At 47.8% G+C, this 27,884-nt stretch overlaps 1 protein-coding gene across 2 annotated transcripts in view; it reads right to left on the bottom strand.

The window, feature by feature from the left end:
* Window positions 1–27,884, bottom strand: part of LMNTD1 (lamin tail domain containing 1) — a 2,112,860-nt gene that overhangs the window by 1,363,388 nt on the left and 721,588 nt on the right. The window lies entirely within an intron of this gene.

The following is a 27,884-nucleotide window of genomic DNA, read 5'->3' as shown; positions in this document are numbered from 1 at the left end:
CCTAATAAAGCTAACACTGTTTCACTTTGAGGACAGCCATTTTATGACAAACAACAAAGCTCTGCAAAATCTTTGTTTTTTTTAGGAAATTATTCAAAATAAAAATACCCAAATCCAAGTGTGAAAATATAACAACCAAGGGAAGTTTTGGGTTCTAGACCGCCCTTTTGGTCCAGTACGTGGATACAGTGTTTCAATTTCAAACATTATACAAATGGTTCCAAAACGTATACAAAGAGTACAGCACACATACATATAGAGAAGTCTAAAAGCAACATCAACACATAAACTCATTCATACTGATTCTCAACTATAAAAATAATATGCTTTATCCACAAGTATATTCCCAAAATCACCCCTGCTCGCTTTGCTGGAAAGGCCCTTTGTAAAAAGAAATTCCTAAATAAAAAGACCAATCCTCAATAAAAAGAAATCAGGAGCAATATTTAACTTCACGTGAACGGGATGCATTGAAGGCTTTGTGAAATGCAATGAAAGAGGGAAGAAGGATAGGAATAGGCCGAGAATTCCAGGCTGGTGACGCAGCAGAGAAGGCCTGGGCAGAGGCCTGGGCAGAGACCCAGGAGGGCACAACTTGCAATGGTGGCGCAGCAGCAGAAAAGGCCTGGGCAGAGACCCAGGAGGGCACAACTTGCAATGGTGGCGCAGCAGCAGAAAAGGCCTTGGCAGAGACATTGCAATGGTGGCACAGCTGCAGAAAAGGCATGGGCAGAGATCTGGGAAGGCACACCTTGCAATTGTGGCGCAGCAGCAGAAAAGGCCTGGGCAGAGACCCAGGAAGGCACACTTTGCAATGGTGGCGCAGCTGCAGAAAAGGCCTGGGCAGAGACCCAGGAAGTCACACTTTGCAATGGTGGCGCAGAAAGGCCTGGGCAGAGACCCAGAAAGGCACACCTTGCAATGGTGGCGCAGCAGCAGAAAAGGCATGGGCAGAGACCCAGGAAGGCACACTTTGCAATGGTGGTGCAGAAAGGCCTGGGCAGAGACCCAGGAAGGCACACCTTGCAATGGTGGCACAGCAGCAGAAAAGGCCTGGTCAGAGACCCAGGAAGGCACACCTTGCAATGGTGGCGCAGCTGCAGAAAAGGCCTGGGCAGAGACCCAGGAAGGCACAACTTGCAATGGTGGCTGCAGCAGAAAAGGCCTGGGCAGAGACCCAGGAAGGCACACCTTGCAATGGTGGCGCAGCAGCAGAAAAGGCCTGGGCAGAGACCCAGGAAGGCACAACTTGCAATGGTGGCTGCAGCAGAAAAGGCCTGGGCAGAGACCCAGGAAGGCACACCTTGCAATGGTGGCGCAGCAGCAGAAAAGGCCTGGGCAGAGACCCAGGAGGGCACAACCTGCAATATTCCATTGGATAACATCTAAGCGTTGTGTGAGTTTCTAAGAAAGTCTACCATATATCTGCCAAATAGGAGGTTGGAAGATGAGATGGACCAACAGAACACATTCACAGAACAGTTTTAACATGTTTATTCCAATGGGGATTGATATAAGAGCCTAAGGGAATTAGGGATTTATCTACAACTAAAAAGGGTGTCCTACTCTTGGAAGTGACTAAAAAAGCTGTTCATAATGGGCTAAACCATAGTGCATGCAGGGTATTCAAGCTACTACAGATACTGACCGCCCTCTCACTCTCAGTTCTATCAAACGTCACAGGAGCATAGCTCCCAGCACGATTCTTGACACAGACGCACAGATCTAGCGCCCAGAATGCTACTTGGCATAGTCTCGGAGCTATAGCACCAAACATGGTTCTTTATTCTAAAAGAAGAGTCTCGGAATATAGCACCCAGCGCATGCCTTTGCCACAGAGACTTGGGTATATAGTGCTAAGTAGATGTCTTGCTTTCAAAATGCAGTCTGAAGGATTTAGCACCAAGAACACTTCCTCCAATCACAGTGCCTGGAATACAGCGCCAAGCATGCTTCTTGATTCCAAAATACAGTCTGCAAGATACAGCGCGCAACACGCTTCTTTGCCACAATCGCAGTCCCAAAGATATAGTGCCGAGCACTCTTTTTGCTGAGAGGTCACTGGAGGACATCCTATGCCTAGCAAGATCAGATATGGCATTGGACCTCCAGTTTGAGACCATTGGTAACGTGAAAATCTCCACCGGCCAGTCGGAGGTCATCAACAAAGTGGAAGTCATACCAGCACATACAGGCAACAGAGAACCTTTCTGCTAATGGTGTAGATACAAGTTTCCCCATGAGGGCACATATCCGGCCATAGGAAAGCAGTTTTCTGCATGTGGATGGGACAACCATTTCAAGGCGATATGCCACATGTACCGCAGTCAAGCACAGGGTGAAGGGAGTGGTGGTGGTGCAACACACACAGGACAAAAACCCCAGGGACCTCCGGTAGGGATGAGTCTGTATCATGAAAAGCCTCCCAGACGACACCGGGAAAGGAAGGAAGAAAGCAGAGCACAGGAGAGGGTGCCACTGGAATGGTGGACAAGCAGGCAATCAGCCTCATGACCTAAGAGAAGGCCTAAGAGATATGTCTGCTACTTGGTAGAGCAGTTCCAAACACACAGTGGGTCCAGCCAATCGTCGGCAGAAGAGCCACATATCAGGGAACATTTCCATGAAGAACCAAGAAAGGAAGGATATCTGTATGCCTAAGGAAATTCTGCAGCGATAGAACAGAGTACTGATACAGGTGAATAACATGCCAGTCGAGTTCCTAGTTGACACGGAAGCCACCGTGAATGCCATGAGCGAGGAAGTTTATGGCACTCTTCCACATGCCCTGAAACTATGATCTCTCTTCTGCTTTTGACACTATCTACCATGGCATCCTGCTCAACTGGCTGCGTGATGACCTGGGTATCACTGATCAGGCCTAGCCTGGATGACCTCCTTTCTCTCTGATCGACCCGCTCAGGTCCAACTCTCTCTCTATCTGTGGAGTTCCCCAGGGGTCTAATCTTTCTCCCAGGCTGTTCAAACAATACCTGCCACCTCTCGCGCACTGCATAGCTGCTCTCTGCTCCAACTTTCAGTGGTATGCGGATGATACTCAGCTCTCTTTCAGGCTCCCCTCAGCCACCTCTTCTCCCTCCCTCATCCCAGATTGTCTGTACGCAATTCAGAAGTGGTGTTCCGCCAATGATCTCTGCCTTAATGCCAGTAAGACAGAGATCCTCCTCATCGGATCACCAGCTCCATCCATTCCTCTCACTCTCTGGCCGCCCACCCTGGGCCCTCTTCCTGCTCCTACCTGTGATGCTAAGAACCTCAGGGTCCCCTTCAACTCCACACTCTCCTTCTCTCCTCACATCTCTGATGTCTCTAAGAAGTCAAACTACCAGGTGCACCTCCTGAGAGGTACCCTACCTTTCCTCACTTTCCCCCCAGAAGCTCACTGTCTCCAGTGCTCTGGTGCTCTTTAGGTTGGACTACTGCAACCTGGCTCTACCCTCTGTCCTCTACAACTCATCCAGAACAGGACTGTAAGACTCGTCCTTGGCTTCAAGCCCAGTGATTGTATCTCTCCAGCATTGAAATCTCCCCATTGGCTCCCAGTGGCGGCAAGGATAAAGTTCAAGACCCTCAGCATCGTCCACAAGGCTTTCTGGGGCCACAGACTGCAATACCTTCAACTATCTCTACCTAAATATCTTCCTACTCGAGCCCTCCGCTCCTCCACCTCCAACTCTTTGAGGGTCAGTCACTTCTCCAAGCAAAGAGTTGGGGGCAGATCTCTTTTTTCAGCTGGGGCCTCCCTCTGGAACAGCGTCCCTGCCTCTCTGAAACTTGAGCGGTACAATCTCTGGTTCCGGAAGCACCTCAGGACCTTCCTCTTTGCTTCCGCCTTCTTTCTTCATCTCCCCTGCTGATCTGTCTGATCCACACACTGGTCTCCTGGCCAACCTCTGTATTTGGGCCTAGGTCCCTGCCTGCCCACTTGCAACCCCCACTGCCTCTTGGCACCCCTTGCACTTGCGGTCTGTATTTGTAAGCCTACAGGCCGCTCTCTTGCACTTATTGCCACCCGTTGGCTGCACTTCTGAGCACCCGCACTTGCCACCTTTTGGCAGGACTCTTCTGTTTACTTTGTGTCGCACCCTTCCATCCCCCCCGGCACTTCTCCACTCTCCCTTCCCCTGCACTTGCGCAATCTGAATGACACAAGGCCTAGTAAGATGGTTGTTTTTGTCCTCCCACTGTTTCCACCTTGTTGCGCCTTGAAACACTTGGGTATAGGCACGTTATAAATATCATATCATACAACCAGCGGAAGTAAGCATATACCCATATGGGTCCAAGACCACGCTGTTGTGCAAAGGGCACTTCATGGCACACTGCAAGTATAAAACTCAATCCAAAAGTATACCCATATACGTATTAGAAGCTGCTACAGACAGTGGGTGCATTCTACGTTTTAAAGCTGCATTAGATATCGGGTTGATGCACGCGCTCTACCACCTCATGGCTCACAAATATTTTGACCCCATCCGCAAAAATGGAGCAATTGTTTCTTACGCTTTTCAAACCGCTGGGCAAGTTGAAGGGCCGACAAATCAACCTGCACATCAACCCAGAGGTACACCCAGTGACCAAACAATACCACAGCATCCCTGTTAACATACAGCGACAGGTTGAAGAACTGCACACATTACTGGCACAAGACATCATGGAACTGGCAGAAGGGCCCACTCCCTGGGTGTCACCAATTGCCCTGGTACCCAAAAAAGACTTGCATGACATCAGAATATGTGTAGACATGTGCCGTCCAAATGAGGGCATCTTGCTCCACGGATCATAGACATGGTTCATTTATTAAATGGAACCACCATATTCTCCAAACTGGAACTAAATAAATGCTACCATCAGTTAGAATTGAGTGAAAAGTGCAGATACATAACCACGTTTGTCATACACCTGGGCCTTTACAGGTATAAGCGCCTCAGCTTTGGTATATCGGCAGCTGCTGAAATTTTCCAGGCAGAAATTCACAAGGTCATCAAGCACATTCCCAATTGCTTAAACTGCTACCAACTTCGGTTGGGATGATATGTATGTAAATATTTTCTCTGTAAAGCGCTTTGGCTTAAGGCGCTATATAAATAACACATCATTATCATTATCATTAAACTACAGTGACGGACATGCTGGTGTTTGGAAAGGATCAAGAACAACACAGCACACTGACAAGAGTGTGCATGGCTTTAGAAGTAGCCCACCTCACACTCAACAAGGAAAAATGTGAGTTTAGGAAAGGAACACTATGATTTTTCGGACATATCTATTCAGCCTAGGGCATGACCCCAGACCCAGAGAAGGTGGCAGCACTCAACAGCGCAAACCCCCCCCCAACCAACGCATCAGACCTGCGATCATTCTTGGGACTTGCCAGTTACTGCACCCTCTACATCCCGGACTTTGTGTCTTTGTGTGAACCACTGATAGCTCTTACAAAACAGCAAGTGCTCTTTGTGTGGTCAGACTCCTGCCAGCAAGAATTCGAATCAATTCGTCAGCGCATTTCAACCACCGAAAACATGGCATACTTCAACACAGCGAGAGAGACAGAACTGGTTGTCAATGCTAGCCCTGTGGGATTAGGCACCGTATTACGGCAACTAGACCCATATGACAATGGAAAGCACCATATTGTCTCCTACGCCAGCAGGAGCCTTTCAAAGACAGAACAGGCCTACTTACAGGCTGAGAAAGAGGGACTGGCCATAGTATGGACCTGTGAACATTTTCACTTATTTCTTTATGGCAAACCATTCTCTGTGGTCACCAATCACCAGGCCCTGCTGATTATTTATGTAAATCCACAGCCAAAAATGCCTCCAGGGATTGCACAATGGAGTTTGAGGCTTCAGGATTAAAGCTTCTCAATCATCCATCGACCAGGAAAGGATGAGAATCCTGCAGACGTTTTGTCCAGACACCGTGTTCCATCGGCCTCCTCAAAACCCTTGGTTAAAGACCAGTACATACACTATGTTGTTCAAGCAGCAGCACCGAAAGGAGTGCACCTGTCACAACTGGTGCAGGAGACGGAGAATGATCAAGCCATCCAGATCGCATTCAGATGCATTTGTCAGGCAGGTGGAAGCAGTGCAAACAGGCTGTAGAAAGCGCCAGACCAGAAATACAACAAGACATTGGAAGCCTAGTGGCCAGATCAGAGGATGGACTACTACTGAAGTGAACCAAGATCATCATTCCCCAAACGTTACAAAGGAGACTACTAGAGGTAGCACATGAAGGACACAGAGGAATAGTGTCCACAAAAAGGTTGCTAAGGCAAAAGGTATGGTTTGCTCAGCTAGACGCTCAAGTGGAAGAGCTCCTTAAACAATGCCCCACATGTGCAGTTATCAACCCTCACACCAGACCCGAGCCCCTGTGCATGACAGATCTACCAAAGAAGGCATTGGAGGAGATAGCCATTGACTTCTTTGGACAAATTGAAGGGGAGGAATACATATTGGTGGCAATGGATGAATACTCCCACTTCCCTGACATCCAACTAGTAGAGTTGACAGTCGCATATCACACAATACCAGTGCTGGATAGGAAGTTCACTGCATATGGAGTGCCAAGGGTGGTCAAATCAGAAAATGGACCCCCATTCACCGGGCAAGACTAAGACTTTTGCCTAATATAAGGGATTCAAGCATAGGCGTATCGCACCTTTATGGCCACAGGCCAATGGAACGGTGGAATGTTTGATGAATAACATCAAGAGAAATGTTCAAATTGCTCACCTAACAGGAGTGCCCATTGGGAAAATGCTGTATCAACAACTGAGGGATTATCGAATCACCCCTCACAGTACCACTGGAAAAGAACCATCGGAAGTCATGTTTCGCCACAACATTTGGACAAGGTTAACCCAAGTCAAGGTTCCAGGAGGAAACTTATGAAGGAGATGGAGAAATGGGGGACCATGACACACGAGCCTGGAAGAACATGAAGAGGCGAACAGACACTGCAAGGAAAGCCGGAGAAAATGACCTGGTGCCTGGAAACATTGTGATAGTGCGGCAACCAGAGATCCATAAACACATGGCTTCATTTGACAGTGCTCCTTTGGCCTTTACCAAAGTAAAAGGGTCCCTCGTCATTGCCGAATTGGAGAATAAAAGATGACTCATAACTCATCACATTTCAAAAGGATGCCAGGAATTATCATGAGTCGATCACAAGGAGAAGACTCAGATCCAGAAAGGCAGGATGCCCGTACGAAAGTGATGGAGAAGAATCAAGTGACGAAAAAGGTCAAGTGAATAGCCATGACAGGCCTCAAAAGGCAATTAATAGACCACAGAGACTAATTGAAGAAATGGACTAAGAGGCAACGTATTGTTAAAAGAGGGGGAGATTGTGACGTCCCAGTGAAGCTGTGATGGGAGTCATGTGAAGAGGGAGGGAGCCTTCGGGCACAAGGTGCGGGGTGGCGGAAGGGGAGGGACCAGATAGGGATGAGTTGGTTATAGTTGGGATTTACAGCAATAAAGAAGTTGCATACCCAGCTCTGTGCCAACTCCATTATTGATGTATTTAGAGACCTGTGGGAGAACACCAAATTCAGTTTTTTTGGATTCCCTCTTGTTTTATTTTGGATTTATAACTTTCTGAAATCAGGGTTCCCTATTGGCACATAGGATTGGACCCCATTCATTATATGCACCCTTGTTCCGCCTGGGTAGCTCTCTTTGTGTTTTGGTTTTGCGATCTATGGACCTTATTGATTCATTCACATTGGTGCCTGTCACTTCCTGGAATCGTCTTCCTGGAATTGCTACTTATTATTCCTGTTTTCTTTAACTGCAGTTCCTGTGTCCAGTTTGCCAGTCTTTCCAGTCGAGTCATCCGCACTTGGGTGTTTCTTCTGTACCAAGAGGCAGTTATCTCGACGAGAAAGTCCTCGCTGAGGGGAACCCCATCTGGGGTATTCATGCTGTCTACTTGCTGACCGCATATCTTTCGTACCCGTCGCAACTTGACAATTAGCCAGCTCAATCTTTGGGAACATTGTGACCTGCTCACTATGTAGCAGACCTGCCACCTTGCAGTTTCTTAGACCTCTCAGCTATCTACGGTCCAACTGCTTTGACAGGACTCTCAGTCCTCTCAGAACAATTAGATCTTTTATAATTGTCAGCACGTATAGCTTGCTCATGTGGGCTCTTCACTCTTGCTGCTGAGGCTTCTGGCGGGTAACCTCACTGTCCTGGTATCTCTCTTTGTTCTGGACAACTGCTGCCTCTTGCCTAACTTTTTCAGGCCTTATATAGGTCTTTACCTTCAACAGCCTATCTTTCAGGTCTCAAACTGGCTGCTGTAACCGAGAAGGTGCACACAACACAACTTAGTTGTGTTGTGTGGGGCTTCTATTAAGCTCTCATGATAAATGTGTGGAATTAGCTTCACCAGTAGTGTACACCGCTGGTACAGAGGCCCTGATAGCCCCCTTTCAGGTATGGTACAGGTTGCAGCATTTAGCCCCATCACACCCAACCCCCAGGCGTGTTGGTAATGTATCAGATGTTGAAGAAAGTATGCATGTGAATGGGAAGCCATTGAAGGGAAATCAAGGTAGTTGAACTATGGTCAAACTCTCCTAGTACGGTCCAGGTAATCAGTATAGCTAGTGACATTGAAATATTATCAGTCTGTATTCTTGGGGCTCCAAAACAAAGGTTAGGTTTTGAAAATGTAAAATATGTATTGGGTCAGATCTTTACCACTATCATAATTGGTATATTTTGACAAAAAAAACATTGTTAATGAATGAGATTTCACATGGTTAGTAAAGTTAGTAGACGTTGTCCTTCCTTACTCTGGCATATGGTGAATGTATTGTTTCATTAACAATTTAGCCATTCAACTGAAAGGACACAACCACCTCGATGGTGAAACCCCTTCAATGACACGTTGGTCACTTTGGATTTAGTGTAAAAACCCTGCCAAAGGAAAAATTCAATACCAGACATATCCTGTCCTATAAGAGACCGTAATGATCGATTATCCCAAATGCTTGCCTGTAATAGTATGTTACCAAACCATGTTATCACTTATTTCAAGTGGACAATGAGTTAAGTGCAGGCAGGGAATTGATATGAATATTGGCATGCCTTCCATTAGTTTTACATATGACTGACATATTCTCTATCTCTCTCTTGCGCACCAAGAAATTAATATAAGTTATTATTTCTGGATGCACAGATTGCAAAGGAAATGATGTCCTTACAAAAAGCTCCCCCAAGGTAGTGTGCCAATATCCAAGTTTAGTATTTACCTTTCCATGTATAGCTTATTGATTGAAAAACTAGTTTGCCTGTTTCTCTTCCTGATGTATCCCCAGAAAATCTAACACCCACATTATGAATGCAGATGATGTTGCCAAAGACAGGACAAACCCGCTTTTCCATGTTTGTATGTGGCACTGCATTTTCATAGAGTTCCTGGACTGCGTAATTGCATCAGTGCAGGAACTACACATGCCAGCGGGCATCAGCATTCCATTTCCCCCAGATTGGATGAATTACAAAAGACTGGGATTAGTTCTCTGCACTTTCAAACCAAATCACAAGCCACAATTACTTAATGAAGGTGTATCAGGGGTTGCCTCATAAAACTCACCAAAAGATTACAAAAGTAGTCAAAAAGGAGTGTACACCGGTGCAAGAAGTAACACAAGTTTATTCTAGGCCCCAGACAGCAAATTCAAACAGATTGCGGAACATAACTGCATGAAAAGGTGCTGTCAAAGAACGGCCCTCATAACGAAAACTCTTATAGAAAGCAAAATAATTTGCATTTTCGATCGTGTGACATAGAAAATCTCCCCACACAAAAATGATTGGACCATAGGAATACATAAGTTGCGATTGATCATTGGGTCCATTAAGCTTCCCCCACTGCCCTCAATTACAGAGTTGTGAAGTCACAATCCACCCCCAGTTCTCACAACACAAAAGTATGTGATTTCAACATTTGAGACGACCAGCGGAACTTTATTATTCTGCCCTGGTTGCCTCTTCCTGTCTGTCATGGGAACGGCTATCCACAATGACACCATCAGAGTCGTGAACCACAGACATACTGCTGTATAATTGTTGCATATTGGGAACATTCTAACCCTCTTCCCAGGGAAAATGGTCTGTGGGTGATTTGAAACTGCTATGTTTCTTTTGCAGGCTTCACTAGAAAATCACATTTCATAAGTGATTTTGAATTATAAAATGGTCATATATTCCTCTTTCACTGGCAAACCATGTAAGCTCTAATCAGTTGACCTCGAAAAATAACAACCTCTGTGTGCTTCTCTTAGCACTGTCCTGGGATCGCGTGCTCTGTGCTAATAAATCAGCTGCAGCGGCTTTTGCTGCAAATCAAATGCTCACACACATTTTAAGCAGAAGCTATTGGTGCTTATTTACCACGCTTCATTCTACTGCTAAGTTTGATTACACATACCTGTGCCCCAGGATTTATGGATTAGTTATATTAAGCTTTTAATTTCACAGATAACAGAAAGAGTCTGTCTTCCTTTTATGGTGCTACTCTCGCAGCTGATAAGTGCATTACTTCATACTGCATTAAACTTGCATTTTTATTAAAAAAGGAATGGTGGCCCCCATTTTTGGTTTTGGCAAATTTTTGCGGCGCTTGCAATACAACATTTCTGAGACCATTGTTACAGAAGAGAGAGCATGAAGGGGGGTTCTGAACTGAGAATATCTGGTTGGCACAGCAACCGGCAATGCACGGCTTGAAAATTCCAAATCACTAGAGTGTAATTTTCTAAACTCATCTGCTGTACTACACAATGAGGAGTTCCCTAACATTGTTTACTCCAATCAGCAGCTTTGTAAGAAACAAGTCAGGTGCTGAGCTTTCAGTTTCCCAGACATGCAGTGATGTGTAAGGTTTAGATAGTGGGCTTCTGTGGGCTATTTCCCCTCAAAATAAGACTATGTTGCGCATTATTGGGTTACTAAAACACGACTTGTGTAGGGAATTACTGCTGTGTGCAGGTTTTGTGGCTATGTTGCACTACTTTCAAATAACGATTTGTTTTTTAGTTCTCCCGAGGCTGCCTCTCTACACTTACCCAACCCACGGCCACGCACATTCTCTCTATTTGGGCTATTTTGGGTGACTTTCCACAAGTCCTCCCGAGGCTGCATTGCTCTTCATGTTTTCTGCCCCAACCAACTACCACCACCCAGTCACCCACCCCCACTCTCTCTACGCCCCCACCAACCTCCCCATACCACACTCTTTCTACCCCCACCCTACCACCCAACACCCATCCTCCCATCTGTCAGTTATCGTTGTGCTGTTGCCCTCTCTTACCCTCCCTTCATACTCTCAACCCCCAGGGGGCTACTACTGCCTGGCTCTTGACACACATATGTACCCTTATATGGGCAAACCCTTTTATGGTGCACCAATTACACACGTGGCTATGCTTATATTTACCCACAACTTGTTGTTTTAGATACTGTTTTAATCACTACTTGTTTGGTTACCTTCATGCAACATGTTATATTCAATCAAATAAAACTGAATAAAAACTTTTTTGCCACCTTTAATTGTTTGATGTATTATTTTAAATTAAATAAAATATCCAGACTAAAAAATCCAATTTCTTCTCCCAGATTGTAGGGTGGGATTGTTGCATTGAAGACAGGATTCATTATTTGTATTCTTCTGTGAAAGGAATCACAAAAAAAGTACATGTATTCTATAAATACATCCAATTGGGTTCTAAATTGGAATGATGAAGCCGAGAACAAGGCAGCCTCATATGCCGAAGCTGAAAGCTTTGTATTCTGAAAGTGCTGTGCGCGTCTAAATGACAATTGTCCCCCACTTTCCCTGCGACTCCTGAACCCATCATTTCTTTTTTATTCTTTATTGTGCATTCAGTTTTAAAACAAGTCAAAACCTTACACAAATTCATCAAATACACCATTTGACAAAATTCTTAAAAAATCATATAAATTGGGGGGCGTGGCCTGGAGCGCCGTGGATGAGGCTGCTCCATTGATGGCCTCCGTTGGGGTCGCGGCTCTGACTGATCTTTCGCCGGTTCCCGCTATGCTGTAACGGCCTCCTGGCAGGGATCTGAAGCGGAACGACACCTGCACCCGTGGCTACTTTCCTGGCTCCTAACGTGGCAGAGTGGCTGAAAACGCGGCGTTGGAACTTCTCCGCGGTGTTCCCCCGCCGTGATTCAAGATGGCGGCTGCGACTGGGGCCCTTTGCCGCCGCGGCCCACTGGCGCTCTTCTGCCTGATGCGGGGAGGGGCAGTGTGGCTCCAACATGTAACAGCACTCTCGTAGTACCTGCCGCCTCCCCCATCCCTCCCCCTCATCTGCACGGGATCTTCGAATGAGACGGCCGGGTCCGTCGACCACCATTCCAACGCCGAGAGCTACAGCGCTGCATCCTCCCCCCCTGCCTGGGCCTGGTGATGCTGGGCCTCGCCCGCAAGACGAGCTCCAGCGGACCCTAAGCCAGTGGTGCCTGCGGCCCCCACCTCCAGCGTGGTCAGCGCTCTACTTTCCAGGCGGGCGCCGCTGGCCCCACTAAGCATTCCAAGCCCCGACGGACTTGCCGCCCAGCAGCTGGCACCCTGAGGAACCGACGACGCATCACTCTCCAGGTGAGCGCCTCTGTCCCCATTGAGTGAGGTGGCCCCTGAGCCTCCCCACTTGCATCCACGACTGGCTTCCCCCGGGGGCTTGCCCGGAGGCCCGCCACCATCCCTGAGGCCTACCGGATCTCGCCCCCCCACCTCCTACTGATCGCGGTCCGCTTCCGCTGCGGCGGTTCTGGTGCTCCTGCAGCTTCCTGGGGCGCCCCTGCCCACCGTCGCCACGCACCGGCGGAGTGGAACCACCTCCACCCCATTGCTTTGGATCCGGGCCTCTCACCTTATGTGGCTTCTCCTTACGACACGATTACTATTCCGCAAAGCCCTCCTGCCTTTTCTCCCTGAGAAATCTCCTGGGGCGCCCCGGCCCACTCCATTTCTATCGCCACTTTAGGCTCCTGTGGCCCCTGGCAGCGAGCATATTCCTCCCCCCCCTCTTAAGCCATGACCAAGGTGGTGAAATCATCGAGGGGCACTGACATTGCCACCATGCTGCAGGCCCCGGAGAAAGGGAAGAAAACCGACCCCCCGAATCTAACTCCCAGAGGGCCTCCGACGTGAAGGGCACGCTGGCCACCAAGGAAGACCTCCAGGTCTTTATGTCTGACATTAAAACGGAATTCCGGAACTGCATGACGGAACTCACAGCCAAGTTGGAACAAACCGAACAGCGGACTGACAACGTTGAACACCGAATAGTGGAGATTGAGGAGCTAGCAGTGGACCATTCTAACTCGATGAAGGAGATGCAAGGTAATATCCAAGCATTAATGGATAAAACCGAAATCCTTGAATTTAAGCAAGAGGATATGGAAAACCGCTCTCGGCGCAATAACTTACGGATCCGAGGGGTCCCCTCATCAATCCCAGAGAAGGAACTTCCTGAATATGTCAGCACCCTCTTTCAATCTTTACTGCCGGACTTGGATGAAACACAACTCCTACTTGACCGCACTCACCGAATGCGCCCCCGGCGGGGAACTGACACAGACTCTCCCCCAGATGTCATCACGAGAGTCCACTTCTTCACCACTAAAGAGGCTATCGCTGCGATAGGCCGCACAAAGGACAAGCTCTCCTTCCAGGGATCCCCACTCCAAATCTTCCAAAATCTATCGCCCCTAACACTCCAAAAACGCAGAATGCTCCGTCCTCTCACCCTTTTTCTCAGAGACCAGCAGGTGCGCTACAGATGGCTGTTTCCTACGGCGCTACAATTTTCATATAAAGGCACTCCTCACACCATCAGTCACCTCGAGGATGCGGCTTCCATTCTACGACCGGGCTCTCCCGGGAGCACGGGGCCCTCCCTCCCACCTCGATCGGACCCGGCCCTGGAGCCTGGCTCCCCCAAGCAGAAACAGACCCACTGGTCACGAGTGCAGAGATCTCGCAAACCCAGATGATGGCCCACGCTTCCCTTAAGGATCAAGTGGCACCGAGACTAGCGATACTCTCTTAAGCCCGCCGCGGACCCCATGCGGCCTATACCCTCCTCCAAGGTGTATGTCATCGTATTACCCTTGGAGAAAGCTTCAACCATGTCGCCCAGGTCGCCCGTTGCTGGCCTGGGATGTCCGGGGGACCCGCTGACAGTTATCAATCGGCCCCCCGGCCACAGTTAGGTCCTCCTGTTGGAGGCCGAAGTTGGAAGTTTGGATCTCCCGTTGGAGACTATTGTTAAAACCATCAGCCACAGGAGCCCTATCTCTGCTGACATATCACAGTTATGGCTAACCTAGACCCCTCCCAATCCCCCCCCCACGGCAAAGGTCCTTGGACAGCCACCCCCCACACCAGCAACTGAAACTCACCACTCTGAATGTTAGGGGCCTGAACTCCCCACCGAAGAGGAAATCCATCCTACACAGGCTGCAATCCGACGGAACCTCAATTGCCTTCCTGCAGGAAACACACTTAATTCCAGCAGACTTTTCCCGCCTCCGAAGCAGACTCTTCCCCACGCAATTCTTAGCGTCCAATGGCACCAAAAAGGGTGGCACCACTATCCTTTTGGCTGTGGGCTTGAACCCCCAGGTCCTCGACGTCCTGCGCTGCCGAGAGGGTCGCTTTGTGGCTGTCAAATGCATCATGCCAGCTCTACACTCTCGTTTCAGCATACGCCCCGAATGAGTTCCAAGAAGGATTTTACCAGGACCTGGAAGAGACCCTCCTCCCATTCACGGAAGGACAACTTGTCATCGGGGGCGATTTCAACGGGTCCCCGGACCCCCTTAAAGACAGATCTCACCTGGAGAGTGTTATACCCGGAGGAGAAGGACTTCACCTTTTACTCATATGTACATCGCACTTTCTCCAGAATCGATCTCCTGTTGGCCTCACCCCGGATCTTGACCTTCACGGATGACGTCACGATCGGCCCCCGGATCCGCTCGGACCATGCCCCAGTCTCGCTCTCCCTCCGAGTCCGCAACCCGGATCCGCCTCCACGTCACCAATGGACCTTGTATGACCCTATCCTGGGGGACATGCCGGTGAGAGATGCGATCGCCAGGTCAATCAAAAACTTCTTTACGGAGAACCTTAACGAGGACACCTCCCCCACCAACACCTGGGACGCTATGAAGGCGGTGCTCAGAGGGGAACTGATCGCCCAAGGCGCCGCGTTTCACAAACAGAAGAAGGCGAGGTTTGTGCAGCCGAAGCAGTCCACAAGCAGAAGGGCTGGTCCCCGAAATCCTACAAAGCCTTGCAAATGGCAAGGAAGAGGCTGGAGGCTCTCCACGCCGACACCACTGTGAACCTGCTCGCTAGGACCAAACAATGGTACTATGTCCACAATAACAAAGCCAACAAGCTCCTGGTTAGCAAGCTAGCTAGGGAGAAGACTCGGAAATCCATCCTGGGCCTTCGCGACCCACAGGGGTCGGTGCACTATGCAGACCAAGAGAAAATCCGGCTAGCCACGGCCCATCAATCCGAGACTATGACAGCGGTCCCGAGGGACTTGGAAGCGCAGCGTGCATACATCCGTAAGGCGGCCCTTCCACGCCTGACCCCGGAGGTTGGCCAGGAGCTGGAAATGCCTATCACGGAGGAGGTGGAAGAGGCTATAAAGAGTTTGAAACCCAGGGCCCCCGGCCCGGACGACTTCACCACCAGGTTTTATAAACTCTTTCGTCCCCAATTGGTGGCTCCCTTGGCTCGCCTCTTAATTCATTTGCGACCACTGGAACGATCACTCCGTCCATGCAGGAATCCATTACCGTTCTCGCTTTAAAGCCCGGAAAGGACCCCTTTGAGAACAGCTCGTACAGACCAATTTCCCTGCTTAATTTGGACACTAATATTTATTCGAAAATCTTGGCTAACCGCCTGGCTCCGGTCCTACTGAACATCATAGACCCGGACCAAACCGGCTTCATCAACTACCGGTCCACGAAAGATAACATTCGCAGAGCCCTGTACCTCATAGAGGTGACCACAAGAAATTCCCAGCAGCTGGCCTTACTGGCCCTGGACGCGACCAAGGCCTTCGACAAGGTGGACTGGTCATTTCTTACCTCGACCCTCGAAGCATTCAGCTTTGGCCCAATCTTCAGAAAAATGGTCCTGGCAAATTATCAAGCTCCCAAAACCAGGCTCAGGGTTAACGGCCGCCTGTCGGACCCTATCCTTCCTACCTGCGGAACGAGGCAGGGATGCCCCCTGTCCCCCCTGCTTTTCGCCCTGGTCATGGAACCGTTGGCCCAACGGGTGCGGACAAACCAACTGATAAGCGGCCCGAAGATAGGCGCCACCCAGCATAAGATCGCCCTCTACGCGGAGGATATCTTGCTAACCGTCACAAATATCCAATCCTCCCTGAGGGCTGCTCTGGGGGAGCTCCCTAGCTTCGACGAGGTAGCGGGATTCGCCATCAACTTCTCAAAATCGATAGCCCTCGGTGTGGGCCTGAGCCCGGACGAAAGTTTCGCCCTGGAGAAGTAAAGCCCGTTCCAATGGAGCACCCAAGCAATCCCATACCTGGGGGTCCGGATCCCAGCACAACCAACAAAAGTCTACCAGGCCAACTTCCCCCCGCTCTTCGAGGAACTGGAGAAGGATCTCATGCGCTGGCGGTCGCAGAAAGTCTCCCTGCTGGGCCGGATAACAACCTGCAAAATGAATCTCCTTCCCCGCTTCCTATATGCCTGTGCTTCCCTTCCCGTCTCAATCCCCCTTTCCCCCATTATGAAGCTTCAACGTAAATTGATTGACTTTATATGGAAGGGCAAGAAAGCGAGGATTCCCCGGAAAACGATGATGGCCAGCGCTAGACTGGGAGGGCTGGGGGTCCCAGACCTCCGCAAGTATCATATCGCAGCACAGCTGGCCCATCTCCAGGCGTGGGGACTGGCCTCAGGTCGCCCAAAGTGGGTGGACATCGAACAATCGCGCCTACCCCTGCCTCTTCGCTTCCTCCCGTTTCTCCCTAACGCTTTGCGTCGGAGTTGGCCAGATGTGCTGATGGCCACGAAAAACTCGTTAAAGGCATGGGAGTGGGCCTGCAGATACAGAGGGATCCCAAACGACCTGAGCGCGCTCTACCCGATCTTCCACAACCCGGCCTTCTCCCCGGGAGCTCGTCCAGCGAACTTCAGAAACTGGGTTGCAGGAGGCCTTGAAACGCTGGGACAGCTCTTCGCAGGAGACTCCCCCCTGGACTTCGAACAATATAAATCCTCCTTTCAGCTAGCAGAGTTGGACAGATTCTCCTATGCCCAACTAAGACACTTGTGCTCCAACCCCCAGACCCGGATGGCAGCAACTCGGCCTCTTACTCCCTTGGAACTCACAGCGGCTGACCTGCCTGCCTGAGGGAAGGTTTCCGCCCTCTACAAGCTACTGCTGGACGACCCCCTCCTCTCTAAACCCTCCTACATGTCCCTGTGGGAGACGGACCTGGGTCACGCTATAGAGGACCAATCCTGGGTGGATATCTGGACCAGGAAGCGCATGGCATCCCGCTGTATCACCAACCGGGAATGCGCCCACAAACTGCTGTTGCGATGGTACTACCCCCCCTTATGTCTTCACCACTTTCAACAAGCCCTGGGCCCCCACTGCTGGCGTTTATGCGGCCACTTGGGATCCTACTTCCATATGTGGTGGACCTGCCCTAAGGTAAAGGAATTTTGGACCCAATGCCTCGCCACTATAAAAGACATTACCCAAGTGACCATTCCGCTAACTCCCGAACAGGTCCTCCTTGGGATCCCGCACCCGGACGCTTACCCGAGAACGGGAAGGAGGGCCACGCTGTCCACTCAACTCTTGCTGGCCGCCAAAATCACAGTAGCCCGCACCTGGAAAACTGCGAAAGGCCCCCTCATGCCCTTGAGGTGGATCAAACTCTTGGAAATCCTAATAACTGAAAAGGTCACGGCAGCTAAGACGGGCAGACTCTATCGTTTCTTGGACGTCTGGGGCCCGGTCCTAGACTATGACCAGAAATATCCGGCGCTTACATTTAAGCCGCGTTTGATCGCGAACGCTCTCCGTTCTATGGGGGACAGCTCGCCACCTGGCAGAACGGAATGAGGCCCGGGAACAATGCCTTCTGCAGGCCAGGCGTAGGGGTTGGGGGGTGGGGGGCATTTCAAATGTCATATGTCGTCTGTAACAAATGTGAGTTTATCATGCTTGCTCCTGTGTGCTGTTAATAAATAAACAAGTTAAAAAAAATCATATAAATTAACAATGAACATAGCAATTTAGTCACATTTTAAAAAATCATCTAATTTCAGAATAAAAAAAGAGAAGAGGAAAAAAAAACACAGTGTATCAATTACTATGAAGGCATTATTGACCTAAGTACTTAAAATCCATGTTGGTTCCTTTAAATTCCATTCAATCTTACTTCACCAATTTAATCAATGATAAAAACGGGTACAGAGGCTTATTCAAATAATATGGGAGCATTGACCAACACAAATTCCATATAACCTTTCCTGAAGTGCATAGATGTTGAATAGTTTCCCTAGCAGCGAAGCAATATCTACAACTGTCAGACAGGAATCCTTATTTTTGTCATTTAAAGTTATTTGCCATAGTGGGCAAAATATCCAGTCTGCATCTGAACAGTGTAAAACTAACTTTCCATGAGGGGTATTTACAAAAGGTATGGCATACACACTCCTAACTTTTTATGGCCTAGGCTTAAGTTTTGATATCGTTCGTAGCTACCTTCTCTATCACAGGTTCTCGACCAATCCGACCGCCACAATCTGTGTTTATGCATTTCCGGTGGGTCGTTGAGAAGATCTCAATCCAAACCCCACTCCTCCAGTTTACTTGCTGTGCTATCCACTAGGCTATTTTTTTATGATGCCACCCCATCATTATAGTCAGCGAACAGCGTCGCTCTGGGGGATCTCGAAATTTCTAAAATAGTAAGATTATTTTCCAAACTATGTGTGCTTCTAATGATAAAAGACCTAACTCATATCTAATGACGCTGATTGGTATTACCTGGGACAGCCTGAGGACCTTCTTCAATATAAGTCCCTATAGGTGAGAAAAATCCTCATATAACAAGATGTGATGTATTTTGGCCCCGTAGGTTAACATTGGAACCATTTTCGCCTTAAAGAATTTTACGAGGGGGATGATTGAGAGTTTTCCTTACTTGAAATGTCTCATCTTTGTGACTGCCGATACTGCTTTATTATGAAAACCTTCCATTAAGAACTTCTTGTTAGGGATATTCAAGATGTCATATCCCAAATATTTCAGGCCATTTACTTCGACTATCTTTTCTCCCTCCAACTACAAGACTTTTTTCTTTGCTCGTTTCCCCGTCGTGAATGTGATTAATTGTGTTTTCTGGGTATTTATAATTAAATTGTTTTCCATACAATACATTTCTAATTTAGTCAAGAGTCGTTGGATACCCACCTTCATGCAATCTAGCAGAATGATAGCATGAAGGTAGGTTCATCTGCGTAGGCAACCCAATGGATACTGGTAACCCAGAACCTTAGGGGCAATAAAAGATGCTGGTTTAGGATATGCTCCCAAATCCACCAAATAAGCATTAAATTAGAAGGATGCCAATATACATACCAGTATTATGCCACAATTGGTCTTAATTTCAGATGACGACAAACCCTCCCCATTCAGCTTGACTCTAAAGTGTGGATTGTTCATGTAGGTGGATAAGGGGTGCCAATAATCCCTTCGGTAGCCTTCAATCCAAGAGCTTCCTCCATAATTTGGTCCTGTTTACCCTGTTGAAAGCTAGGGATAGGTCTACTGATACTACACATACTTCCTCAGACACCCCCTGCCAGGCTAGACATTGTGCATAATTTAGGACCCAGACTGCAACATTAGTACCCACATCTGCCCTGTAGCCCAATGGATTCAGTTTGAGAATACCATTACTGCTAGCCCATTCTTCAAGGCAGGAACGCAAGGCTGACACAAAAATATTAGCATCTGCATCAAGTAATGCAATTGGTCTATAGTTTTCAGGAGCGTCTCTCGCTCATTTCTTGATTATAGGGACAATATGAACCTCCTTCTAAGATGAAGGAGTTTCCTTTAAGAGCGTAATCAACTGAAAATATTTATACAAAATAACAGCCCAATCCAAAATGCCGAAATAGGGGGTGGGCGACACCCCAGCAACCCCTGCTCCCCTTATTTGGCGTTATGGGATTCAACATTTTTGTCCATGCTAAATACGCACTAAACGCGCATTCGTCATTTTCAGGGAATACCTCTCATTGCAGGTAGTGACAACTGGCATTTGCTTTTTCTTGTTGGTGCACCATGAAATGTAGGCATGTATACAGTTTGCCTCATCTACCTGCTTCTGCAATCCAAATCCATTCACTTACCTCCTCCTTTGATGCTCGCCCTCTCCTGGGACCACCATCACTGCTCGGCTTCATGTCGTCATCCCTCATTGGTAAGTGGCTATCAACCTCAATAATTAACTTGTTTGCGGCACGGCTGCTGAGCGTCATTTTTTTGGCTGCTGTCTTGGCCGGGGAAACTTTCAGTCTTTGACAGTCTTTCTTCTGTTTCACGTGAAGGGCATGAATAAGAAAAAGAGACTGAAAGCTCGCTGATAATAGCAATATAGATGTGGAGGGGTCCTTATCTCTTGAATAATGTCTTTCCCCTAACTTATTACCCTCAATTTCACCTCTGGCAATAATTTACGGTCAGGCATTATCCCACAATACCGACCCCCTTTCAGTCTAAAATGCTTCATTAGAGCACTTAGCTTTGTCCTGACCTGAGCAGGTAAAACCAAACTGCTCTCCTCTCTGATTTTTCATTCCTTCTAGCCTGGGAGGATAGCTCAGCGGCAACGCAACACTGTTGTGAATCCCATTCCTGCACTTACAGACTGGTCTCCAGCATTAAGTGCATTGTAAAAGATTAATTCATTCATTTGAGCTCATGGTAGCATTTAAATAATCCAATCACTGTAATCAAGATTAGACAGAAAGAAATGAGGTGACATAATTTCCTGCATTCATCTCAGGCGTGTCACAAATAATATATTCACATTTTTAAATGCAAATGCAATATAGATGTAGATACTCACATATGATCTGGGATATAAGTGCAGATACTTACAGGTGAATGAAATGTAAGTGCATTCTCTCTAATGTGACATAGTATGTAAGTGTAGGCAGTCGAAATCACTTGGAATGTAAGTGCAGATACTCCAATGAGAGTGGAACACAAGTGCAGATATTATGATGTTATTTGGTTTATCATTGTTATCAATTGGTGTGAGAATATGCCTTCAGGCACTTATTTGTGGCATCCTCTGATTAAGAGTCATCAATCAATCAATCAATGCAAATCATTCCTGATCAAATGTTTAGATGTTTTGTATCTCTTTTTCTGATCTGCACTACAGACAAGAGCAAACAGTAGGAAAAGATCTTACATGCAAGAGCAGTCTCAGAGATAGGAAGCCTTCTCTCCCCCCAACCTTAGCATGAATGCAAATCAACCTTCATGAGGGGCTCACTGTAAGTATCATTTTTAAATATGGATTTTCATCTTGGTTCCTTAACTGCCCTCTCCCTTCTACACACTTCACCGACCAAGTATGTCAGCAATATTCTTAGTGTAAAATACGCACATTCCCCTTGTGGTACGTACAAATCTTGCGAGGATTTTAAAGACCATAGCCTCTGAAAGCCAGTGAGGCATACCAGCATCAACATTTCTTCATGCTGAGGTTGGTCAAATAAACACTGGCATGGAAAATGACAATGCACCTGATCCACTGTCTTGGAAGAGCTATGGAGTGACTGCACAGTTGCAAAACATCAACACATAATTCAGAGGGCTGGATGATCTCAGGTTCTATTCTGAGTCGGATATCTCAATGGGAGAAGGCCCCTGCTGCAGAAACCTGTGTGCAACTTGAAAGTCACAGGCTTCAGCCCTAGGGCCTCATTACGACCCTGGCGGTACTGCGTGAACGGCGCCGTAAAAGGTGCCGGCGCCGTTCACCCCATACCGCCGCATTACGAGTTCCCCTCACGGGACACAGTAAGGTGCTTACCGGGTCCCGCGAGGGGAGGAGGGAGCAAACAACGGGCCATCTCGTTGTTTGCTCCCTCTTCCGTTCCCATTCAGCCCTATGGGGGCTGAAATGGGAATGGGGAAGGACCGTGTCCGGGTCCTTAGAGGGAGGAATTACCGGGCCTTCCGAACTCGGAATGGCCCGGTAAGTCCTCATTCCGAGGACCCGGACCCTGATGCGATTTCGGCAGCAGCCGTGCCGCCAATAGCGGCATGGTTACCGCCGAACTCGTAATGAGGGCCATAGACTGTTAGTTCGCTGGGTTGAATCTGTTTTGCAAATTACAAAGATGCGTGTTTAAGTAGCATGAGCAAAGTTCTTTTTCCCAAAGCAAAGATCAGAAGGTTCATGTAGTTGCCTCTGTAATTATTGTGTAACCTGCTGATGTCAGGCTCAATTCCCAGCAGGATAGTTCAGAGGGTGGAGGCGCGATATGCAGAGATTTCTCTGTAACCTCAATGTTACAGATGTCAGTCCAAGTAAGATAGTGGAATAGGTGGCATGCCTGCTACAGGGATATACAGGCATGTGTGAAGAGTGGTGCATGTGTGTGTGTATATATAAAACCAACAGTTCAGATGCTCCAATCCCAGTGAGATGGCGCGTTGACTTCAGTGCCTGCTGAGGTCTATGGGCCTCATTACGAGTATGGAGGTAGCCATGCCGCTAAGCGGCATGGCTACCCCCATACCGGGTACCGGGTCCGGGTCCGGGTTCGAGGAATAAGGAATTACCGGGCCATTCCGACCTAGGAGGGCCCGGTAATTCCCTTTCGTGGGACCCGGTACATCCCCATTACTATTTGAGCCCCCGTAGGGCTCAACGGGAATGGGGAGGATGCTAACAATGGGCCCATTAATGACGGGCCGGTTGTTAGTATTCTGGTCTGCTAGCGGGTCCCGCTAAGGATGCCTGGTTTTACTAGACGTCCTTAGCGGAACCCTCGAGCAGACCTCGTGATGAGGCGGTAGAGGGATAATGGGGCCGGCAGCTCTACAGGCGCTGTTATCCCTCTACCGCCTTCCTCGTAATAAGGCCCTATGTGTGTATCCCGCAGGTCACAAGTTACCATCCCGGTAACATAGCTTTGGCTGATATACTGCCAAGATCTGTGTCTGACCTGTAGGCCACAGCAGGGACGGATTGATCTGTCGGCCAATCGGCCCGTGGCCAGACCGAAATCATGTTTATGTCCGTGGGCCGGTTTCTGGCCACGTTTTGTGCCGGTTTGAAAAAAAAATATCCCTGCAGGGCTGTGCTGGGCCTGACTAGGCCCACGGCACAGCGGCGCCGGAGTGCACATTAAGTTGCTTTCAACTTTGCAGGAAGCAACACATTTGTTGCACTTTGCAAAGTTGAAAGCAACTTCTTGTTGTGCCTGGGGGCCGCCCCACCAGAATAACAGGCAGGCCTTGGCTGGTGTGTCATGATGATGCTGCGAGGGTTCAGAAAAGGTGTCTACATTTCCTCTTCAGTGTATGGGGCCTTGTTAGCTGGAAGGGAAAGGCCATGCAGCAGCTTCTGAGTGTTTGTCTGGCTGAGACCGAAGTCCACTGCTCCGGCCTGTTCCGCTGGAGCCTGATGCTGATTTCACACGGCTCTGAAGTGACAAGCGGCTGCAACCCAGGCAAGAGCTTGTTTCCCTCCAACAAATGCCACAGCTCCCACGGCATGCCGAGAGGTGTAGGATGAGGTAATCTATCCAAATTTGACAAATCTCAAGGAGATTAAAACGCGCGAATGGCTGGCATTCTGGCAGAATATGGAATGCAAAATATATTTTCGGCAAATGTCAGAGAAGTGGTTTGAATAGTAAAAATGCATTTGTGGAAAGATTTGTATTCCAAGAGCATTGGGTCTCAACCTAGACGTGTGAAACAAAACAAAAAAAAACGACGAACATGATTGGAAACCAATAAGGAAGTACTTAACAGAGAAAAACAAAAGTGTAGGCATTCGATGTTAGTTAACAAATTGTGCCAATGGAATGATAATGTCCAGAACAATATTAACAGCATATTGCTGTTTAATTAACCCATGGTAATTGTTGCTAATGTATTAAGCAACAAAGATATGTCAAACACGAACATGCTCTTGTGACATACACCAAACAGTAGCGCCACAAAAAGCGTTCAAAGTGTATGTACTGGGAAGTCTAGTTTCAAATGTCAGGGCGCCGTAGGGGGTGATAACTGACTGGGACCGCATTATGGGCCCAAGTAAAGAGTATGTGTGCTTTACTAAGGACCGTCGCCAAATGACATTTTTCTGGCAACGTATATACTGGCCTAATATCCATTATATTATGTTGGGCCAATTCACAAAACGTGTTTATAAGACAAGAAAGTGATGCCCAAAGGGCAATTGTCGGTGCAGGAAACTGGTAAGTGGCACAGCTGTTAGGGGTGAATTGATGCCGTGGGAGATTTTTTAATGGGGGGACCTTGGCGAGGAGTATTATTGGGGTGCTGGGTGCGTTGGAGACATGGGGTTATTTGGGAAATAATAGCTATGTGGGCGATGGTGGCTGTCAAAAGAAGAGACTTGGTGTAATAGAACTGTGGGCTTGTAGTGACGATGGTTACCTGGCGTGATTTATGCAGGTTGGAGATGATGCTTTTCGATGGCCTGAAAATAATGGAGGTGTGACTATCAAGATATTATACACGTACCAACACGTGTACCCCAGAACATTAATTCTTGGGTGCTGCCAATGGTATCCACTACAGAATAATTGCTCATTTTATTATAGCCGATATGATAGCTGAGTGTGTTGTGTGTTTGCTGCTGCGATGTGTGTGAGATCTGCAGGTTGCAGGTTCGAAATCCCAGCAAGGCCATCTCAGCCTTTCATCCTTCTGAGGTCGATAAATGAGTACCAACACAGGTCGGGTGATATTGTATGCATATTTGTTCTATAAAAAAGAACTTAAGCGTAAGTGCTATACAATAACATATTATCATTTGGCCTTGGACATCTACGCATTCACAGTAATTTGACAATATTGATCTATACACACAGATATTAAAGGCATGGTCTAGTAAAAAAATGTATTTAAAAAATAGATAGGCAACATAAAAAAAAAATACTAGCATTCTCTTTTTTAAAACTTCCTATGTAAAATTTTGAGCTATTCAAGCTCAAAATTCGTAAAAGCAAGCACATGGGTGCATCCATTTTGTGAAATGGATGCCCTCCTGTGCTGGCTTTTGCTTTTGCGGCACTAATGAAGGAAAAGCCAGCCAGCTGTAGTAAACAAAAGCTACCGCTGGGTGGCTTTCCCTTCATTAGTGCTGTACGCGGAGGACGGGGACCGGAGACCAGGAAAGCTGCAGCTGAATCTCGGTAAGTGATATTTATTTTTTTTAAAAAATAAGCACTAGCTGGGTTTGTTTTCTAAGTTTTCCGGGCTGGAGGAGTCCGGAAAACTTAGAAATAAAACCGCAGCTTTAAAAACGTTGTATTTATGTTTGCGGTAGCTTTTGAAGCGACCGCAAACATAAATACAACGTTATTGTGTTGGAAAACGCTGCGGTTTTTCTTTCCAAGTTTCTCAGGCTCCTCCGGCTCGGAGGAGCCTGAGAAACTCGGAAAGAAAAACCGCAGCGTTTTCCAAAACGACCGCGTTGTTTCTGCCTGAATCTGCTTCGGCTCCCCGTGGGGAGCCCGAGAGCCCCAAATGGGAAAGCAGATTCAGGCAGAAACAACGCTGCATTGCGGAAAACAACCGCGTTGTTTCTGCCTGAATCTGCTTTCCCATTTGGGGCTCTCGGGCTCCCCGTGGGAGCCCCAAATGGGAAAGCAGATTCAGGCAGAAACAACGCAGCATTGCGGAAAACAACCGCGTTGTTTCTGCCTGAATCTGCCTGAATCTGCTTTCCCATTTGGGGCTTTCGGGCTCCCCACCGGGAGCCCGAGAGCCCCAAATGGGAAAGCAGATTTAGGCAGAAACAACGCACATTTAGCATTTCCCATTTGGGGCTCTCGGGCCCCCCCGTGGGGAGCCCGACAGCCCCAAATGGGAAATCAGCTGTAGGCAGAAACACTGCGGCATGTAAACACAACCGTGTTGTGTTTCTGCCTGCCTTGGCTTTCACTTTGGGTCTCCGGTGCTCCCCTAGGGGAGCACCGGAGACCCAAAGTGATAGCCAAAGCAGCCAGAAACACAACGCGGTTGTGTTGGAAAATGCTGCGGTTTTTCTTTCCGAGTTTCTCAGGCTCCTCCGAGCCGGAGGAGCCTGAGAAACTTGGAAAGAAAAACCGCAGCGTTTTCCAACACAATAATGTTGTATTTATGTTTGCGGTCGCTTCAAAAGCGACCGCAAACATAAATACAACGTTTTTAAAGCGGCTGTTTTATTTCTAAGTTTTCCGGGCTCCTCCAGCCCAGAAAACTTAGAAAAAAACCCGCAGCTAGTGCTTATTTTAAAAAAAAAATAAATAGCACTTACTGAGATTCAGCTGCAGCTTTCCTGCTCTGGTCTCCGGTCCCCGTCCTCCGCGTACAGCACTAATGAAGGGAAAGCCACCCAGGGGTAGCTTTTGTTTACTACAGCTGGCTGGCTTTTCCTTCACTAGTGCCGCAAAAGCAAAAGCCAGCACAGGAGGGCATCCATTTCACAAAATGGATGCGCCCATGTGCTTGCTTTTGCGAATTTTGAGCTTGAATAGCTCAAAATTTTACATAGGAAGTTTTAAAAAAGAGAATGCTAGTATTTTTTTTTTATGTTGACTATCTATTTTTTAAATAAAATATTTTACTAGACCATGCCTTTAATGTTACATGCGGTGATCCATTCTTGTATGAAATGTATATCACATTAGTGAAATCGTAACCATATTTTTTGTAGTGTACTTAGGAACAATGCTATTTGATGGCAATTCCTGTTTTGCCAAGGAGTGAAGGGTCGTGTTTCATCGCTTCCCAGGATGTCATTTTCGGGTGGGGCCAAATGACATCACTTCTGGTGATGTCATCTGAGGCCAAGGGTCGTGAAGCGAGGGGTGGGCCATTTTTTTTAGGCGAGGGGTGGGCCACTTTTTTTGGGGTGTCTAGGCCTATTTCTTGTCCCAGTCCGACCCTGGGCCACAGGTGGGAATCCACCATCAGCAGAGAGGACTCGTTCTTCCTTCTGGGGATGATAAATGTGTATCATGGCAATGGACGAAATAAAAAGTTATTATCAAAGGTACTGAGGTATGATTCGTACCCAGTAAAGTGTTATTGCTTGCTATCGAAAACCAGCGAGTTCATTGAGTCACAGCCTTTATCAGCAAATGTGATTGTAATGAAGCATTGTACTTGCTGTGAAATGGGTAAGCTTTTCCCCTAAGAATAGTGTCTGGCGGGAACTGCTGCAACCTTTCAACTTATTTTACTGTGAAAGTGGAATATTCCATTTGAGCCGAGTCACACTTTTTCCACACCACCACCAAGTAACTATCACTGGAAGTGCACCTCCAGTTGGGAGCCACATCAGCAAGGCATTGTGGGTATGCAAATTAGCTCAAAAACAAGACGTTTGCTCCAGAAAATGGCCTTTGACGTACAGGGCAGTGCTACTTTATGCATACCTCAATCAACCCAAGACTTCCGACAACCCCGATTCACATGGAATTTAGATAATTTGGAGTTTGCCCAAAC

This window comes from Ambystoma mexicanum, chromosome 12 (genome assembly GCF_040938575.1).
Source record: "Ambystoma mexicanum isolate Mex_15411 chromosome 12, UKY_AmexF1_1, whole genome shotgun sequence".
Taxonomy (NCBI): Eukaryota; Metazoa; Chordata; class Amphibia; order Caudata; family Ambystomatidae; genus Ambystoma; species Ambystoma mexicanum.
The sequence above is the reverse complement of the archived record's forward strand: the minus strand, read 5'-3'. Positions and strand labels throughout refer to the sequence as shown.